Here is a 15,234-nt window from a genome sequence, read left to right on the forward strand (position 1 = left end):
AGCCCTCACACTGCTCTAGAGTGGATATATGAACCAAAGGGGCACAGCATCCCTTGAAACCTCTATCCTGTGTTCTTTGCAACCAAAGTGTTACATTTACAGTGACTTGAGGGATAAATAAACCTTGAACAAAGACAAAATCCTTGTGACCAGCTGGTCTGTAGCTCTGCTGGGATAGCTCTGCTGGGACATAAGCCAAAACTGATTTCTCCAGCCAAAGGAATCACTTGAACTTGCAACAAGATTTGAGTTTAATATCAGGAAAAATGTCCTAGGTATAAAGGTTATTTGTACTTATAAAAACTAAAGGACGTGATACCCTTTTCTATGTCCCATTTTTGTGTAATTTTTTTTTCTAGCATTTAGTGGGAAAAGGTGTCCTTGAAGTGTAACGGCTAAGAACATGAGTTTTGGCATCAGACAGAGCTGAATTTTCATCCTGGCTCCATGGCTTGCAAGCTTAAACTCTCAAAGCCAGCTACAATTACCTGACCTCTGAGATTAGGAGGCCAATACATACTTCACAAAGTTGTGGTGAGAAATACAGTGACCATATAATTTACCACTTAAATCAAGGTATTCTGGAGAGGGAAAAGGGGTCACCTCATTAATTAGTGACTTGACTTTCACTTTTCACTTTCATGCATTGGAGAAGGAAATGGCAACTCACTCCAGTGTTCTTGCCTGAAGAATCCCAGGGACGGGGAAGCCTGGTGGGCTGCCGTCTATGGGGTCGCACAGAGTCGGACACGACTGAAGCGACTTAGCAGCAGCAGCAGCAGCAGCAGCAGCAATTAATCTATCTAGAGTTAAACAACGTCTGTCCCTGGCCCAACCTGAAGATATGGTCAACCCACACAGTGGGCATCCCCAAAAAGTTATAGTTATTCACATTACTGCATTAAAATATAATAGCAAGCCTTCACAGAGAAGACACATGTGAAATCAGGGTAAAATGTTGAAAGGAGTCAAGATGGAACTGAATCCCTCTAATTCAGCTTGTATACTGACCTCCTGGGAGGCATTTCTTCTGCCAAGTCACACTCATCAATGCAGGTTTATTGAGCTGAATGAGGTTTAAGAGAAAAGGTAGAGAGTTTCACAGTTGTTAAATACATATATAAAGAATCATTAAATAAAGTTTGACAAAAGGGACCTTAGATATTCAGTCTATTGCTCATATCTTACAGTTTAGGAAACAGATTCAGAGAAAGGCATCATCTTCTCGTATTCTCCTCACAGAGAGAATCAGAGAATGGAGAAAACTCCAGGGTTCTTTCCATCAAATTATTATAATAAATTTCATTGTAATATATCAAAAAGTATTGCTACATAAAGACATAAAACTTTGGGGATTATGACTATGAAGGAAATGCACGTGCCTTAGCTGGTCTCCTAAAAGCCTCTTGGAACACAAATGTGTCATTTGTAAGCATAACAAAGTGCTATAGACTAATGCCATGCCTGAGCTGCTCTCTCCCCTGAAATAGAAAAGGCCATTTCTTCATTTTTCTAATTTCTTCATATCCTCTAGAGTCATTTCAGTCTTCCTCCCTCTTTTTTTTTTTAATTTAAGGCCCCATAAAATAAAAGCACTGTGGCCCTAGATTGCTATAAAATATAATAAATCTACTTCTGTTGGTCTTGAATACCTATAATAACTCTTTCTTCAGTAAAGATTTCACAATACTTTCTTTTGATAGTATCATTTTTTTCTATCTTTAACTGGAAACTTCAAAAAATTACATTCAGTAAACTGGTAATTTAAAAAGTTAAAAATAAAGAGAGTAATCAAGTAAGAATTATGTTAGCCTAGATAGATCTCACCTGCGTAGTTTTCAAGAGATAAAATGTTTTTAAATCAAAATTTTAGTTTTGGTCTGTACCCTCTTTTTGTTACTTTTAATTCTTGTTCATTTAGCTTTAGAACATATTCAGGTACTTTCACTATTGAGTTGCATAGCAAATCAATTCCACTGACAAAGTTAAAACTACAGCTGACTTTTTATTCAGAAGGTACTAGCTGTCACTTCCCAAAATTTGTATCTTGATATAATTCTGAAGACAAAGTTATTGTGATACTAAGCACAAGTTCTGGTTCTATATATTTTTCTGCCCATTTGTTCTTTGCAGTAAAACCTGAAAGGTCATGTAACCTTGACCATTCTTTACCATCATCATCATGGAATGGTTCCAGACAGTAGCATCAACCACCTCACATGGTCACACTTTTCTGCAGTAGACACTCAAGAAGAACCCCTGAGGCTCACAAAACACTAATAAGAGCTCTCTTTCACTTTCTACTTCTTTGGTTCATGAACCAATGAAGTAGAAAGTGAAAGAAAGAAAGAATTAGCCAGAGAAAGCGAAAGTGATAGTGAAGTCGCTCAGTCGTGTCTGACTCTTTGAAACCTTGTGGACTGTAGCCTACCACGCTCCTCCGTCCATGGGATTTTCCAGGCAAAAGTACTGGAGTGGATGGCCATATCCTTCTCCAGAGGATCTTCTGAACCCAGGGATTGAACCCAGGTCTCCCACATTGTAGGCAGATGCTTTGCCATCTGAGCCACCAGGGAAGTCCTAATGAAGTAGACGGTTGATTTATTAAGCATCAACTCAATAATAGTCCTCGGTTGTTAGAATATCCTTTCTTGCATCTCTTGTCTATACCAAATATCCATCCTTCAAGGCATAATTCAAAGTCCAATTCCTTCTCAATGTTTTCAGAATCTTTTCATCCCTTCCCAGAAATAGACAGTCTCTTCCTTTCCTGAAATCTTACAGTTTAAAATTCCACTGATAACTTTCTACTTTTGGGGGGAGATATTTATTCACATGCCTTCTTAGGATCTTGCAGATTTCTTCATTTCTTAAAAAGGACATCTATGTCCTTTGATCTTGTCACCACACCTCTTATTGGTGTTTTGTGTGCCAGCTTCCCTGGTGGCTCAAACGGTAAAGTATCTGCCTGCAATGCAGGAGACCCGGGTTCGATCCCTAGGTTGGGAAGATCCCCTGGAGAAGGAAATGACAACCCACATCAGTACTCTTGCCTGAAAAATCCCATGGACAAAGGAGCCTGGTAGGCTACAGTCCATGTGGTCGCAAAGATTCAGACATGACTGAGCTACTTCACTTTTTCTTTCTTTCCTTCACTTTCTACTTCATTGGTTCATTCACTTATTTGACAAATATTAATTAAACATCTTTTATGGGCTACACAATGCTATGCTTTAGTATAAAGTGGGAAGGAAAAAAAAAAGATACAGCCTCTCCCTTAATGGAGCTTAGAGTCTAAAATCCTCTATCTACATCCTTTCCATGTTTTCACATTGCAAGCCTGGGACAGTGTACAAACCTGGAACTAATTAGAGTATAGATTAAAGAGTTCAGAGAAGGCCATATAGTTGTTGATTACATGGAAGTGATCACTGTAAACCTGAGACCAAGTTTTATATTTACATTTGTAATGATAAGATACAAAGGAGAAAAGATTAACTTTTCCATTTGTTCACTCACAATCCAAATATAAGCTAGAATTTTCATTATAAATAACTAGGACCTGTGTAATGACTTTATAAAAATTGAGTAAACAAATTAAATCATCCAAATAATAAAATAACTAAAAATAACTAATACTTTTTTTTGACAATTATAAAAATATATTTATTGAATATATCCTGTCCTTGGGTTCTGGAGTATGAATTATTTGAGGTTAAGTTTGGAGCTTTTTGTATTTTTCATTATTTAGAGGTTTAATTCCACCTGAAGATACAGCAGAAAATGTACTAGGCTTTGTTTTAAAAAATAATTCTCAAAGAATTGTAAGCATTTTTTCCTTTTAAAAGCTTTAAGAAACAACAACGATTAGGAAGCCTGAAGCCATCTTAGGATGAGCCATTTATATTAAATATAAGTTCAGTTCCATTCAGTTCAGTCCTTCAGTAGTGTCCAACTCTTTGCAACCCCATGAATCGCAGCACGCCAGGCCTCCCTGTCCATCACCAACTCCCAGAGTTCACTCAGACTCACGTTCATCGAGTCAGCGATGCCATCCAGCCATCTCATCCTCTGTCGTCCCCTTCTCCTTCTGCCCCCAATCCCTCCCAGCATCAGAGTCTTTTCCAATGAGTCAACTCTTCTCATGTGGTGGCCAAAGTACTGGAGTTTCAGCTTCAGCATCATTCCTTCCAAAGAAATCCCAGGGCTGATCTCCTTGCAGGCCAAGGGACTCTCAAGAGTCTTCTCCAACACCACAGTTCAAAAGCATCAATTCTTCGGCGCTCAGCCTTCTTCACAGTCCAACTCTTACATCCATACATGACCACAGGAAAAACCATAGCCTTGACTAGACGGACCTTTGTTGGCAAAGTAATGTCTCTGCTTTTGAATATGCTATCTAGGTTGATCATAACTTTCCTTCCAAGGAGTAAGCGTCTTTTAACTTCATGGCTGCAGTCACCATCTGCAGTGATTTTGGAGCCCCCAAAAATAAAGTCTGACACTGCTTCTACTGTTTCCCCATCTATTTCCCATGAAGTGATGGGACCGGATGCCATGATCTTCATTTTCTGAATGTTGAGCTTTAAGCCAACTTTTTCACTCTCCACTTTCACTTTCATCAAGAGGCTTTTTAGTTCCTCTTCACTTTCTGCCATAAATGTAGGTTATCTAACTATAACAATTAAATGACTCATACTTACAGAGAATTAAAATAATATGACCTCATTATATGATGTCTATGAGAAACTTATTTCAAATATAACAACATAGGCAGGTTGAAGTAAAAGTATAGACAAGATAATTATAGACATCCTCAGTCGTCCCCTTTTCCTCCCGCCTTCAATCTTTCCCAGCATCAGGGTCTTTTTCAAATGAGTCAGTTCTTCGCATCAGGTGGCCAAAGTATTGGGAGTTTCAGCTTCAACATCAGTCCTTCCAATGAATATTCAGGAGTGATTTCCTTTAGGGTGGATTGGTTGGATCTCCTTGAAGGAGACAACAGAGGATGAGATGGTTGGATAGCATCACCGACTCAATGGACATGAGTTTGAGTAAACATGGGAGTTGGTGATGGACAGGGAGGCCTGATGTGCAGCAGTCCATGGGGTCGCAAAGAGTCAGACACTACTGAGAGACTGAACTCAACTGAATTATAAACATTAATCAAAACAAAGTAAAAGTGGCTATTTTAATATCATATAAGACCATAGACTTCTGAGCAAATAAAACTATCAGACACTGAGAAAACCATTACATAAATATAAAAGAGTCGATCAACCAAGAAGATATATCAGTCCCAAATATACACACCAAATACAGTTCTGCAAAATAAGTCATGTAAAAATTAAGAGAACTGAAGACAGAAGTAGACAAATCCAATTTAATTGTAGACTTTAAACCACCCTCTATTAATAGGGCAACTAAATAAGAAAATAGCAAATATATATAATTCAATGACAGCAACAACCAAGAGAACCTAATTAACATTTGTAGAACAATCCCCCCAGTAATAGTAGAAACCACATTCTTCTCAAGAACCCATAGAACATATATCAAAATTGGCTATATTATGACTGAAGAGTAAATCTCAACAAACTTAAAAGAATTAAAGTTATATGTATACGTATTTTCCATCCACAATGAACTCAAACTAGAAATCAATAACAGAAAGATAAGAAAATCTCCAAACACTTAGAGATTGAACAACACAATTTAGTCAATGAGTCAAAAAATAAATCTTAAAGGAAATTTTAAAACTACATTGAACTGAGTAAAAGGAAAAGTATAAAATAACAAAATTTGCAGGAAAATGCTAAAGCAGCATTAAGATTGAAATGTAAAGCACTAAATGCATGCAATCAAAAAGTTTCAGGTTAATAATCTAAGTTCCCATCTAAAATAGCAAGAGCAAAATAAGCCCAAAGTCCGTAGAAAGATTGGAATAATAAAGAGCAGCAATCAATGAAATTTTAAAAAGAAAAACAATAGACAGAAACAATGAAATGAAGTACTTGGTCTTTGGAAATATCATAAAATTGACAAACCTGTAGCAAGACAATTTAGTCAAAATTTAGACAAAAAAAGGGAGAATATGCAAATTACTAACATCTAAACTAAAACAGAGAATATTACTACAGACTCTACAGACATCAAAATAATAATTAAAGTATACTCTGAACAACTTTTCACCATAAATTTGATAGGTTTGATGAAATATACCTATCCTTTCAAAAATACAAAGTACCACAACTCTTAAAATATGAAATAAACAATTTTAATATCCTTGTACTATTAAAGAAACTGAATTTATTAATTAAAACATTTACAAAGATTTAATTTAAAAATATATATAGTTTCACTGGAGAATTTTGCCACATCTTTAAAGAATTAACACCAATTCTACATAACTTCTGCCAGAAATCCCTTCTCAGTTCACCTTACAAAGCTGAGATTACCTTGATATCAAAATCAAACAAAAGATAATACCATAAAAGAAAACTACAATATGCCTCAGGAATTTAGATGTAAAAATTGTTAACAAAACATAGGCAAACAGAATTTGGCAATACATAAAAATAATTACATGCTTTGACCAACTAGTATTTATTTTAGGGGTACAGGCTGGTTCAGTATTTGAAAGTGTAATCAACTACATTAATAGTCAAAGGAAAAAAAATCATATCATCATATCAATAGATGCAGAAAAAGGCATTTGCCAAATTTAACGTTTATTTATAGTAAAAATTCAGAAAAGCAGAAAGAGAGGGGAACTTCCTCACCTAATAAAGATTATCTTAAAAAACTTATACCAAACAATATATTTAATGGTGAAAGATTAGCAGTTCTTCCCTTATGATGGGGAACAAGGCAAAAGTATTCGCTTTCACTACTCTTATTCAACATGGTACTAGAAGTTGTAACCAGTGGAATAAGGTCAAAAAAAAAAAAAAGTAAGTAATTCAAAGACATACAGATTTACCAGAAAAAGTTAAACTGTTCCTATTTACAAAGGACGTGATTGTCTATATAGAAAATCTCAAGGACTCTACCAAATTAAAGCACCTTTTAGAAATAATAAGCAAATCAAGGTTGCAGAATACAAGATGCTGCTGCTAAGTCACTTCAGTAGTGTCCAACTCTGTGTGACCCCATAGACGGCAGCCCACCAGGCTCCTGGGTCCCTGGGATTCTCCAGGCAAGAACACTGGAGTGGGTTGCCATTTCCTTCTCCAATGTATGAAAGTGAAAAGTGAAACTGAAGTTGCTCAGTCGTGTCCGACTCTTTTTTTTTTCTTCGTGTCCGACTCTTAGGGACCCCATGGACTGCAGCGCACCAGGATCCTCCATCCATGGGATTTTCCAGGCAAGAGTACTGGAGTGGGGTGCCATTGCCTTCTCCGAGAATACAAGATAAACACACACAAAAAAAATCAGTCTTATATAAAGTAGTGTTTTTATGTGCTAGCAATATATATATACATCAAAATTTAAAATACAATACCATTTATAGTTGCTCAAAACTTTAATGCTGCACTGTGCTTAGTCATGCGTAACTCTTTGTGACCCCATGGACTGTAACCCACCAGACTTCTCTGTCCATGGGGATTCTCCAGGCAAGAATACTGGAGTGGGTTGCCATGCCCTCCTCCAGGGGATCTTCCCAACCCAGGGATCAAAACCAGGTCTCCCACACTGCAGGCAGATTCTTTACCAGCTGAGCCACCAGGGAAGCCCAAGAATACTGGAGTGGGTAGCCTATCCCTTCTCCAGGGGATTTTCCTGTCCCAGAAATTGAACTGGGGTCTCCTGCATTGCAGATGGATTCTTTACCAGCTGAGTTACCAGGGAAGCCCAAACTTTAATATTTAGGTGTAAATCCAAAAACTTGTATAAAATTTTATGCTGAAGACCATAGAAACACTGATACAACAAATCAAAGATCTAAATAAACGGAGTGATATGCCATGTTCAATGATTAGATGATGTAACACAAAAAAGATACCAATTCTCCCTAAATTGATACTCAATTTTAACACAATTGCTATAAAAATTGCAGCAAGAATTTTTACAGATAGAGATTATTCTAAAATGTACATAGAAAAGCACAGGAACTAGAATGGCTAAAACAATTTTGAAAAAAAAATCAAGTTGGAGGCTTCAATCAACCCAATTTCAAGACTTCAATAGCTTTAATCAAGACATTTCTGCAAGGAACACTACCCTTAAAGGAACCAATAGCAGTCAAACCTCTGTCATGGTCCAGTGGGATAATTCCCCAAATGATAACTCAGAAAAACTGGTTAGGGAAGACCAAAAACTGGCTTTAGAGAATAAGGAACAAGACTGAAAATTCATCAGTTGTTTTGATAAAAAGAGAAAACTCTTGTTTGAACTAAATAATAACCCAGCTCTAGTGGAGACTCCACCATTCCCAGTCCTAATCACTGTACAGCATTAAATAATTGGTTTATTGATAAAGTGATAGCATTCATGAATCAATATCAATGGGGAAATAAACCTTAACAATGCCGCACAATATGCCTACCTCACTCATCCCACTTACTCAAAACGCAATCCAGGGAAGCCTGCTCCCAGACACATTAAACTGTCTAATGAACCATTCAAGTTCTGGCAAATGGATGTCATACAATTGTCTCCATCTCAAGAATAGAAATGTGTTTTAGTCATGGTCGTATGTTTTCACACTGGATGGAAGCCTTACCTGGCAAACAGGATACTGCCTTCACAGTGGATCAAGTCCTTTTGGAAAAGATTATCCCTATTTCCTCTCAAACTCCACAGTAATCAAGGACTTGATTTTACAGGCCAGGTACTTTGGTAAGTCTGCATTCTCTGGCCGGTTGTATAATACTTTCACTGTGCTTACCACCCTCAGTCCTCTGAACACAGTAATGGCTTTAATAAGACTCAGTTGACAAAATTTAGAGGCCCTCCAATTACCTTGGCCATTGGTCCCTCTGAATCTCAGATCTACCCCTTTTGGAACTCATAAATTCTCACCCTTTGAAATAGTTACAGGACACCCAATGTATTTGACCCCTTCCTCTTCTGACCCTCAACTAATAAAAAAAGAAATGGTTCAATATTTGAAAGACCTGATTGTCTTTACTAAAAATTCTACATGCTTTGGTAGAGTCATCTTTTCACAGTGTATTTTTGGGAGATGAAGACCTTAAGGATCATACTTCAAAACCTGGAGACTTTGTCTATTGAAAAAGACACCCCCGGAAAGACTCTCTTCAATGCTGCTAGAAAGATCCCTATCTGGTACTGCTAACCAACATTTGTGCTGCCAAATTCCAGGGAATAAACTCTTGGATTCACATCACACACCTAAAGAAAGAACCCCAAGTGGACCTGTATGTCATCCAATGACTGAAAGTGAAGATATCCCAGAACAGAAGCAGATGACATTTGATGAGATAGTTTTCCCAAGATATCCAGACTAGGCCTATTAGAACCTTTGTGTTCGCCACTGTTTATATCCTGATAACATCTGGACTTTAGATAAAATGTGCCTGAGAGATCTCCCTCCTATAGCTCCTTGTTACACAAATGTGACCTCAATAGGTTTTAGTCTGCACACTTTCCCTTAAACATGGAGTATTATGCCCAGGAAAGTTCCTTCTGGCCTTGAGGAACAAAAAGTCATTGAAACCAGAAAACCTAATTTTTAATCAGAGATGCTTTCAAATGAAGATCTTGACAAAAAGTGGTAAATATAAAAATTAATAAACAGAAACCTCAATTAAAATAGTCAGGAGGCCAGAGGATGGTCCTCATGCCCTAAACCAATAGCAGCATCCAACAGAAAGAAGAAAGACTTCCTCTTCTTGCTTGTCAAGAGCTCCACCAATGAGAGACAGTCACAACTTAGCCAATGAAAAGCTATTATATTTTGAACTCTCAATTCCTCCAATTCCTCTTTGTTTACTCTAGCCTCCCAACTTCCTTTCCCCCTCTTTAAGTGGGTTCTCTTCTCCTTGTTGTGTGAGGACTTTCATGTGGCTCACCATCATTGCAGACTGAATTGCAATTCTTCATTGAACCCAAACAAACCCTTCTTTGCTAGAGAAATAATTGGCAGTCTATTCATTTTGGCAACCCACTCCAGTACTCTTGCCTGGCAAATCCCATGGACAGAGGAGCCTGGTGGGCTGCAGTCCATGGGGTCGCTAGGAGTCGGACACGACTGAGCGACTTCACTTTCACTTTTCACTTTCATGCATTGGAGAAGGAAATGGCAACCCATTCCAGTATTCTTGCCTGGAGAATCCCAGGGACGGGAGAGCCTGGTGGGCTGCCGTCTCTGGGGTCGCACAGAGTCAGACACGACTGAAGCGACTTAGCAGCAGCATTCATTTTAGGTCAGCAGAGAAAAGGGTTCTGTTACAAGAATGGAAGGTCAAGTATCAGTAGACTATTATAGATACAAGCAAGTGCAGTGAGATTGTGTAAATGATGTTCTTGGTGAGGTTCTGTACAGAGTATTGTTGGGTAAAATTGCAGGAAAGACTTCAACGAGGAAAAAATTTAGGAAATGTGCCATGAGTGTTCGATAAATGGTCACCAAGTAGACAAGGTTGGGAAGAGTACTCCAAGCTGGGATAGCAGAGGGAGCAAAGATACAGAGGCATGTGTCAGCATGGTGCTGCCAGGGAGATTTGGGGTTCAGCGTGACTAACACACAGCGTGCTCAGTGGGTTAAGGCAAATGGCTGAAGGAGCAGAGAGATATCAGACCACGGAAGACCTAAAACTGTGGAACTTGCTCCACCTTAGTATGATCATCCTTAGGTCCATTCATGTTGCTGCAAGGGGCATTATTTCATTCATTTTGAAGACAAACATTCAATATCATATGACACTGATTATATGTGGGATCTAAAAATATATATACAAATGAACTTATTTATAAAACAGAAATAGACCCACAAACATGGAAACCAAACTTACGGTGACCAAAGTGGACATGTGGTAGAAGGATAAATTAAGAGTTTGGTATTAACAGATACACACTACTATATGTAAAATAGGTTAACAACAAGAATCTACCATATAGTAAAACAAACTATACTCAGTATTTTGTAATAATCTATAAAATAAAAGAATCTGTAAAGGAATCACTGTGCTAAACACCTGAAACTAACACAACATCATAAATTGATGATACTTCAATTAAAAAAATTTAAAAACAACTTTGGAACTATCCAATAGTTCAGAGGTCTACCTGTGGGATGTATCTACCACCAGTGTTAATACACTCCATGCTGGAGCATAGGAAGTAAACATTAGAATGTATACTTACATTTATTTTAATCTCATGCTAAATTTATATTTTTGTGTATGTTTTATAATGAAATCTATTTCTGTAGTAAATACATGTTCATATGTTATAACTGAATAAATATACATATATTAGGAATATATGTTTAAGTTTTTCCTTTACCAATGAGGTCCATTACCTACAAGGTTTGGATACAACAGCTATACCAGCAGGACCATAAAGTAATGAGATTTTTGCATTATAAAGTCCTCATGGTAGGGGAGTATGGGGCAGTATGGAGTATATATTAGCGGCAGGTAGACTAGTTAGGATGTTATTATAGTTGTTCAGACTGAGATGATGAGGATCTGAATTATGACAGTAGCTTTAGAGTTAGCAAGGAAGGAATGGATTGCTATTGGAAGATTTTACAGAAAAATCATTAACAGATTTTAGTCACTTATGGGGCTTCCTTGGTGGCTCAGTAGTAAAGAATCCACCTGCCAATGCAAGAGACACGGGTTTGATTCCTGGTCTGGGAAGATCCCCTGGGGAAGGAAATGCCAATCCACTCTAGTATTCTTTCCTGTAAAATTGCATAGACAGGGGAGCCTGGTGGGCTACAGACCATGGGGTCACAAAGAATCAGACACAACTGAGTGACTAAGCACGAGTCACTTACAGACAGGAGAGGTGAAGAGAGGGAAACATCTGGAATGTCTTCCATGGGTGTCACTGGATTCAGATGACCAAGGGAATGGCAGCAAGAGTCATGGGGACTGGGGGATGGGAACAGAGGAAAGTCTAGTGAAGAAGGTAACGAGTGCTACTTTTGATGTGTGTAATTGTGAGACTCTTCTCTAACAATTGGATGGAAAGGCTTAGGATACATACTTTGGTTTCAAACTTCTGAAAAGAGATCTGACCTGATGGTAAATATATATGGGCATTACCAGTCAGAAGCCCATATGAATGAACACAAGTGCCCACAGAGCAAAATGAATAAAAAAGGAAGTTCAGGACAGAAGCTAAGGGAATGCCAATATTTAAAGGGGAGTGATAGGAAGAAAAGACAGAAAAAGCAACTCAGAAGACAAGCTTAGATTGCTAGGAACAGTATGAGCAGAGATGGGAGTCATGGCAATCCAGATAGGGGAGAGTTTTTGGCTTAGGTAAACAGCACTTCCATGTTCATCTTCCTATTAAAATTGTCAAGTCTTTACTGAGTACATGTAGTTACACAGATTGCATTAATTTTAAATCAGAAGTATAAACATTGACTAGTTTAGTACAGAGCACTCGTGAATCATATTTTCAACATGTAACATTTTTGTCTGCCATTTAACGCTCTGAGGTCACACTGTAGGTTCAGCGCTTAGTGTATGTTGTGGATGGTTAAAACTACTGGTGCTCCAGTTCAAGTTAATGATCTTGTTACTCATCTTCATTTTAGTCAGTGACCCGGTTCTACTGCTTGAATCAGTGACAACATCATAATGCCAGGGACCTGACTCTACATACACTCTAAGTGTCAGATGTAGCATTAGACATATTTCTTACAAGCAAAATAAGAAATGGTGTTAACCAAAACAACTCAGTTGATTCCATTGTTCTTAAGGAGAGAATCCTAAAATCTTTCACACAACTCACTTTGGTTTATTTGTCTCAACAATGTGCTTTAAAGCTTAGGCTAGACATTATTAGCTGGAAGTTGAGTGACCTGTAAATCAACTCCTCACCTTGAGTCACACAGGAAAGCGTGCATGATTAAGAACAAGGCATCAGAGACAGTTTACATACACAGGCATATACTGTGTGATACACAGGTTATGATTAATGAACAAAAGAAGGAAAAACAACTTCCTTCCTGACATGGCAAGCTCAGCTCACTTAATCAGAAGTCATTGTTATTGAGTGCCATGAGACCATTGGCACCTGCTGGTTTTTTCTCCAGGAAACCTCTTAATTAAGTGTCCTTTCCAATTAGGCACATTCAATTTAGAAATAACCCATTAGACAATGACTAGATGGTATTTTTTATTCACCATGACAAAGTGTTCTCTGCAGAGATTGACAATAACTTTATTTGGGTTTAAATCTTACTTTCAGTTCATTGCTTGAGAAATCTTAACTCTGGAAAGAGTCTTAAGATCTCAGAAGTAAAATGCACAAGGACAGCATTATGTTTGCATCATGCATGTGCTTTCTAGCACTGACCTAACAGTGAGTGGATCCTCAGTAGTTGTCAATGAAGACATTAGAAAAACCTATACATTATATTAGTTTTGTCAGGTAATAAATATAATGTATGAATTCAGAAGGCAAAGATAAAGAGAAAATCCAACAAAGCTACTGAGAAGCACTCTTTTCTGTACAGATGAACCAATACAGTTCTTCTTCAGCATCAGTATTCCAGACACTTCGTTTGGCACTGCCCTGAAAGGAATCACAGTAGCCCTCATCTCCGAAAATCTATTTTTAACGATGTGCTTGATTGTCTCCAGAAATTCCACCCATCCTTATAGCAACCAGCTACTCCTCCCATCAAAGGTGATGATTATTTCCCCTCTCTTTGAATTCCAGCTGACCTTGTGATTTGCTTTGACTGATAAAACGCAATGGCAGGGACATGTATGAGTTTAGAGCCTGGCCATTAAGATGACTGGTAGCATCTGCTTTTGCTCTCTTGGGACTCAAGTGCCATGTTATAAGGAAGCCCACACTCTCCTGCTGGGAAGATCGGTCTTATGGGAAAATCTTGGATGATAAGACACTATGTGGAAAAAGAGGCCATATAAAACCCTGGAGAACAGATTAGCCCAGCTGACAGTCAGCATCAAGGCTCCAGACATGTGAGAGAGGCAGCCTTGGATAATCTACTGCTGCTAAGTCGCTTCAGTAGTGTCCAACTCTGTGCGACCCCAGAAACGGCAGCCCACCAGGCTCCCCTGTGCCTGGGATTCTCCAGGCAAGAACACTGGAGTGGGTTGCCATTTCCTTCTCCAATGCATGAAAGTGAAAAGTGAAAGTGAAGTCGCTCAGTCATGTCCAACTCTTAGCAACCCCATGGACTGCAGCCTACCAGGCTCCTCTGTCCATGGGATTTTCCAGGCAAGAGTACTGGAGTGGGGTGCCATTGCCTTCTCCATTGGATAATCTAGCACAGCCCATTTGCCAACTGAATGCAGCCAACTGAGTAGTGCTAGCTGGATCACCAGCCAACCCACAGAATGATAAGAAATAAAACTATTATTGTTTTAAGCCTCTATAATTTGGCTAGCTTGTTACATAGTAATAGATAACTAAAACAAATGACATTACACTTCTCCCCTTCTGTGCCACCATTAGCCTCTCTCTCTCTTTTTTATACTTTTCTCATAGAAATTCTACTCTGTTCCCTTTAGCTGTAGTGTTAAAACCAGTTTTTAGAATGTAGAGCTATAGCTGGAAAATGCTGTAAAACTTTCCAATGGGTACGATGTCAGATAGCTTATTATAATGGAGACAGTCTCTAAAGTGTTTATAATCAAATGTGCTGTACTTGAAATACCCAAACGCATAGAACTTATAACATTCCTATAATTCTTAAGTAGTTAGTACAAGGAGAGCAAAGCCCCAATTTCATGTAATCTGTCCCCACTACATGAACCTGCAAGAATCGTTCGGGTTTACATAGTTACATAGTTAACTACATAATTACATAGTTAACTATATGTCTAAATATTTAAATTTTTCTAATCAGAAATGGTTTCTCCCTCTGTCATTTTACATCAGTATTAGATGTTTTAATATCACTTAGGGCAGGTACACTCATCCAAAATCTCTGGCAACATCATTTTACTTAATGGCATTTCAAAACAACGTGGCACAATGCTGTAAACTCTCAATAAAGCCTCCTTCCTGGTCAAGAGAAAAGCAAACATTGTAGATTAGCATTAGTTGTAC

General features: G+C 38.1%; 1 protein-coding gene across 1 annotated transcript in view; it reads right to left on the minus strand.

Moving 5' to 3' along the window:
* UNC13C (unc-13 homolog C) overlaps positions 1 to 15,234 on the minus strand; it is an 860,874-nt gene that overhangs the window by 746,295 nt on the left and 99,345 nt on the right. The gene's annotated exons all lie outside the window — the stretch shown is intronic.

The sequence above is a fragment of the Bubalus kerabau genome, chromosome 10 (assembly GCF_029407905.1).
Source record: "Bubalus kerabau isolate K-KA32 ecotype Philippines breed swamp buffalo chromosome 10, PCC_UOA_SB_1v2, whole genome shotgun sequence".
Lineage (NCBI taxonomy): Eukaryota > Metazoa > Chordata > Mammalia > Artiodactyla > Bovidae > Bubalus > Bubalus kerabau.